We start from the raw sequence: 6,000 nt of genomic DNA on the forward strand, positions 1-6,000 counted from the left end.
GCTGTTGCCCAAAATCCCGCATTACCGCACGTGGGTTTAGCATTTAACTGTGTGTTAAATATTTCTGTGCACAAAGCTCTGGCCGAGCTGAGTCCCCCTCCCAAGCCACCGAGCGAAAGGCCTTGGGGCCGAGGGAGTCGGCCCGGGGGGGGGGGGAGCGCACCACATCCTGCATGGTGCGGGGGGACCCTCCCAGGGTCCTCCCAGGTGCAGCACCGCTAAGGTGCCACAACCCATGGAAAATGAGCTGAAAGTAGGACAAAGGCAACGGTGGCAGCGGGCGATGCACCCCCCTCGGCTCACACAGAACCCCGAGGGAGGACACACCCCACCTGGGAGCGTGGGGAGCCAGGTGGGAACAGCAGTGATGCTCACTGAGGGTGTGTGCTGCTTCGCGGGGGGGGTGAGAAACCTGTATCCAGCGGCGTGCATGAGTAACAGTGAGCGTGCCACATACCGTGAACGTGCCGCGTACGGTGAGCGTGCCACATACCGTGAATGTGCCATGTACCGTGAGTGTGCCATGTACTGTGAAGGTGCAAGTGCTCTGCTGTATGTAACGTGCACCCTCGGGCAGCTCGGTGCGTTCATTAGGAGGAAAAAAATCCCTCATGCACCCACCACTTCGGTAAAGCACCGTCGGATTTCTAAAGTAATACTCAGTTTGGAGAATTTTCCTGGTTACAATTTTTGGTAACCCCAGGCCGGGAGGGCAGTGGGGGTCCTGGCTGCGCATCCCACCCGGAGCCAACAGCAAGCCCCGCAGGGTCACCCTGGGTCCGGCTTGATGGCTGGGCACATGATTCCCAGCGGCCTCTCTTAACCCTCCTCCCAAACCAGCTTCTCCTGGAATACTTCAGCTGGCAATTTGGGGAGAGGTCTGTGCCGGCCCTGCCCGCCCCGGCACGGCGCGACTGCTCCTGCTCCAGCCGCCTGCAGGAGCTGTCCGGGCTGGGAGGGCAGCCAGCCAGGGGAAGTGAACCGAGGCCAGAAAGGGAAAAAGCCACAGGCGGCAGGGAAAGCTATTTTTTGAACGTTTTGGTCAACCCATTGTCCCGCAGGGAAAGTCCCGCAGGGATGTTTATCTGTGCCCACGTGCTGCACCTCGGTGAGAAGGAAATGATGCAGCAGCGCTGAAATCATCTCCTCCCCACAGCCCCTCGCAGCGTGGGTCCAGCTCCCGTGTGGGACCCGAGGAGCCGGGGCCTGGGAAGTCCTTATCCGGTCCTCGGGAGAAGCCCGGGCTCCGGAGGTGTCCGGGATCGGGATCCACACGCAGCTCCGTGTTTGGGAGCTCTGGACCCCCCAGAGCAGCCCCGAGTAACCGGCACCCAGCTAGGGGGTCTCCCTGTGGCATACAAACACTTCAGCAGGGCGGGGGGTGGGGTGGGGGCGGGGGGGTGGGAGGGTGTTACTAATTAACTGTAATTAACTCCAGGACGGAAGCAGTCATTTTTGGCGCGGATGCTACCGCCGAGGAAGCGGTAACGGCCGCACGATGGCACCGCCCGCCGCGGCACGGGGCACGGCCCCGCCAGCGCCGGAAGCCCCGCAGGACCCTGCCCTGGGGATGGGGGAGCGGGACCCTCTCGGGAGCAGGAACGGACGCGTGTTCCTTCCCCCGGCCCCATCATCCCCGGCCGCGGGTCAGGAGCTGGGGCACGGGGGAGGATTTCCCAGCCATCCGGTGCGCCCGGGGGAAGCTGCTCGGTCTCGCCCGGCGGGGGTCTTTCCTCCCGGCGGGGGTCTTTCCTCCCGGCGGGGGTCTTTCCTCCCGGCGGATGCCTGTCGGCACGGCCGGGGGCTCCCGGGGACGGCTGCGCCGCCGCCTTGCTCCCCTCCCGGAGAGAGCCTCGGCTCTAGCGCCTGCTGGTGCTCCCCCGTCCCTTCTGTCACAACTTTGGGGTCCTCAGGGGGGTCTTGCTGCCTCCAATCGGGCTGTTGCCTAAATTTTGCCCCACTGGCCTGAGCAGGGGAGCCTGCGGCTCTCTGGAGGGGTGGGCTGAGCCTGGATGCGGAGGATGCCGGCAGGGAGGTCTCCGGGCTGTGGTCCAGCTCCGCGAGAAGGGGCAGGGGCATGTCGGCTCTCGCAGCAGATGGTTTGTTTTGTTTCGGCACACGGGCGTGTGTGAGCAGGGCTGCCTTCGGTCACAAGCCCTGGTTTGAGATCAGCTCTGTCACCGGAGGTGGGGGGGGTGACAGGGTGGGATTTGTTCCCCAAATAGCATTTTGAATCCCCCACACGCTGCATCCCTGCTTTCTTCAGTTCTCCCCAGCTGCCGCCTCCAGCTAACATGAGAAATTGTGGCCCAAGGCAAGAAAGTCCCTCACCCCCAGCAACCTTTCTTAACTATACCCAGCCAACACCAAATGGCCGATGGCCAGCATCTGCAGCCTGGGGCTCTTCTAGGAGCCAAGAGGCTGCACTGATCCCAAACCCACCCCACACATCCACTGCAGCTGGCTGGGAGCCCAAGCAGCTCTGGCAGCAGGCAGCGGGGCAGGTGTGACATTGTCACCGTCCCAGAAAGAAAGTTTGGGTAAGGCAGAAGTGTGCTGCCCTGGGGCAGAGCGGGCCCGGCCATCCGAACGCGCTGGGGAGGGAGCAGTTCGCTTTGGGTTGCAGCTGGAAGCCGGCAGGAGCGTGGATGCTCTGGGCAGAAGCAGAGGAGAAGGAGGTGCCCTGTTCTTACACCGTGGGGTGCAGAAAAGCTGGGATGGGAGAGGGAAGGGCTCTGGTGACTCCCTGTCTCTCAGCTGAGCCAGCAAGGCTTGAAAACGGTTAAGGGCCTGGGCAGAGAACCATGTGTCTGGCTTGGTTTCCCTGCCCAGCCCGTGTGTCTGTTGTGCCAGTTTGTGTGGAGGCGCGGGAAGCCCTGCGGGCTCCCAGGGCTGTGTGCCGCTGCATCCCTGGGCACGGGTGGGATGCTGGGCGCGTGCCCCCGGCTGGGCTCAGCAGGGAGAGCTGCCTGAGTGAGCGGGTTGGCAGCTCCCGTCTGGAGGGCTGCGACGCCCGTTTCTATAGAGATTGGATGGGATCTGAAAGCTTGCGGGACAGGAGGCCTCAGCTCAGACCAGGAGGTGCCAGTGGCCCCAGCACAGCCCTGTCTAGTGGGTCACAGTGCTGCACGTGGCAGCTTCTCCTGCCCTTTGGGGCTGGCCCGCAAGTGCCACTGGCTCTGATGGAGATGCTGAGGGGGTCAGCCCCAGCGGCACTGCCAGAGACAGTTTTTCTGCGTCTCTTCTTCACCCAGCATCAGGGCTTAATGATAAGCTCAGGTCAAACTTGGTCCCGCAGCTGCTGTTGGAAGGCACACAGCCTCCTCCTGCCCTGAGGAGATGGGAAGAGGTGAGCCTTTCCAGGAAGGCAATAAACAGAGCTGCTTCTGGTAAGCTCCTCTCCTGGAGAGTGGCAGCACTCATGTGCAGACCCGCCGGATGGAGAAGCAGGACGTGGGGTGTGGAGAGGCAATGACTGTGCTGGTGGATGGGGCCGCAGGGTGGGAGCTCCCTGTGCCCCTGAGCAAAGTGCTGGGGCTGGGACCTGGCCATTCCTGCCGGCAGAAGGACCACTCCAGAGTGGAGCAGGGGGTCACTGGCACAGGCTCTTGCCACTCCTGCTGCCCCAGGAGGGAGGGCTGGGGGCAGTAACTGGGGCTGCTGCAAAGGGGCACATGCCTTACCGCACTCTCCCACAGCCAGGGCAGCAGGCGCTAGCCTAGACCTGGGCTCTGGCAGAGGTCAAGTGGCAGAGCTGTGGCACTTTGCTGCTCCTCACCTTCTGCCTGTTCCCATGGTGGCCCTGGTAGGACCCTTTTCCAGGATGCACAGGAGGGGAGACCCTCCCTGTACCACCCTGGAGTGAGGCACGGCTGTTCCAATGCCAGGAGACAGCCCGGCAGCAGCTCCAGCGGCAGCTCTGGTCTCCTGCGGCACAAAGGGGCTTCTCTCATGCCCGTCCTGGCCGGCCCTCTGCTGTTCTCCCCTCTCCTCCCCGCAGTGCAGTGCTGAGAGGCCTCCCTTTCAGGGGTTATCTGGCTCCTTCATCGTGCCAGCTGTGTGGAAATGTTGCCTTCAAGGCCTGCAGCTCTGCAGGAGCATTGCAACATCAGGATGTCTCTACAGCTTCGAAGGAACTTAGCAGGACCCAGGGGACTGATGTGTTCAGGCAAGCCCATTCCCACATCCTCCTTCCCCTTACCTGGAACACTGCCCTGCTTTCATCTGCGCCATCCTGGCACATGTCCCCAGAAAAGCCTTCCCTGTCCCCTGTCCTAGGGAAGAGCTTGTGCCCGGTGGCTGCGTTGCTCTGCAGGGGGCAAGTGGCTCTTCTCTGTTTAGGAAGAGCTTAACTGTGCTGCGGACTAACCAGCTCTCTGTTTGTTTGTCTGCACACAATATTTTCAGCCAACTTATGCCTTGTTTATTGCAGCAGCCGTTGCAGTCCTTGGCTGCTCCATGGGTGGGATGCGTTGTTCTCAGTTCTGGCTGCTCCAGTGGCCAAGGAGAGGCACCAGCTCCTGCAGCTCAAGTGTGATGCTGCTGGGGGAAAGAGCCACGTCCCACAGCCGGGATGGCTTGGGATGCTGACCGGTAGCTGTGGGTTGCCTCATTAGAAAAATACAGTGCATCAGCATTTTGCACTGTGTGCTGGAGCTCAAATTTGTCCTTGTTCCCAAGGAAGGAGGAAGCTCTTGTGTTCAGAGAAGTGAAAGCCTGTGTGATGTTCTCTGCTACTTTTGAAAAGGTTTTCTGAGTAAAGCAGTCCCTAAAGATGCACGCCCTGCACTGGTCGATGCTTCCCAAATTGGAGTTGTTCCATCCCCTGTAGAGATGCTGGCTGCAGACAGCCCCAGGCATCTGCTCCTCATTTCCTGCCTTTCTCTTCAATGTGAGAAAATTCAAAGCCGTGCAGTGGCAAACAGATTTTCTGGATCCCCTATCATTTAATTCTCTCCCTTACTACAGTAATGGCTCAAGAGCCCCACAACAAGCATGGACTGAGGGCATCTCCAAAATGAAAAGCCAGCTGTGGCTCTAAGGAACTGTCTCCAGACAGTGGTTGCCTTGGCCAGGAGAGGTTGTTGGCTGGGCTTTGGACCGCTCTGGGTCGTAGGCAGTGCCACACCGTTGGAAAAGCCCTGGGGTTTCTCCAAGTTGAAGTCTGGGAATCGGGTTCCACACATTGGGAATGGGGTTCCACACACTGAGGACCGGCTGCACACGCTGGCCTCACCTGCATGCCATGCGCCACCAGTCCCCCCGTCCTGGCTCGCTGGCCTGGTGGCAGGCGCATGCCTGGAGAGCAGCGGGGGTCCTGTCCCGCTGAGCGTGAGAGCGCTGCAGCAGCGGGTGGGGGGTGGGTGTGTGTGCGTGTGTGTGTGTGTGTGTGTGCGTGTGTGTGTGTGTCTGTGTCCGTCCATCCATCCCATGGCTCTGGTGCTCTTGGGCTGCAGCAAAGGGGGATGGCATCAGAGCAGTGACTGAGCTGCCAGCCCCGTGGAGAGGCGTGTGTGGGGCAAGAGTAAGCTGCCATGAGGCAGCTTGGTGCTGGAAGTGTTAGCAGCGGATAGAGGACCTCCTCATGTGTCCGGAGTTGGAGTCTGGGGTCAGCCTGTCTCCTTTACAGCACCGAGACCAGCTTGGGTGTTCCCCAAAGCTGGGTGTTCCCCAAAGCTGGGTGTTCCCCAAAGCTGGGTGTTCTTGCTGCCTCTTTCCAGCAGGCCTCTGGGACACAGATCGTGGACGTTGCGGGCAGCAAAGGATGCTGTTGATACCTGCTACCGGGGTGCTGGGCTTCTTGGCTCCAGGAAGACCACGTCCTGAAGCCTTGGGAGCTCCTGAACAGACCATGCAGTGGAAATCATCAGCGTTGTCATCTGGTTGGCTCTGGCACCTCTTCCAGGTCACATACAGCCTCCTAGGTCTCACTGGCTTTTCTTTTTCCTCCAGTCACCATCTGATTTCCAGGAAGGCAAACCTATTGTAACAAACAGCACA

Source organism: Falco naumanni, chromosome 15 (assembly GCF_017639655.2).
Source record: "Falco naumanni isolate bFalNau1 chromosome 15, bFalNau1.pat, whole genome shotgun sequence".
Classification (NCBI taxonomy): domain Eukaryota; kingdom Metazoa; phylum Chordata; class Aves; order Falconiformes; family Falconidae; genus Falco; species Falco naumanni.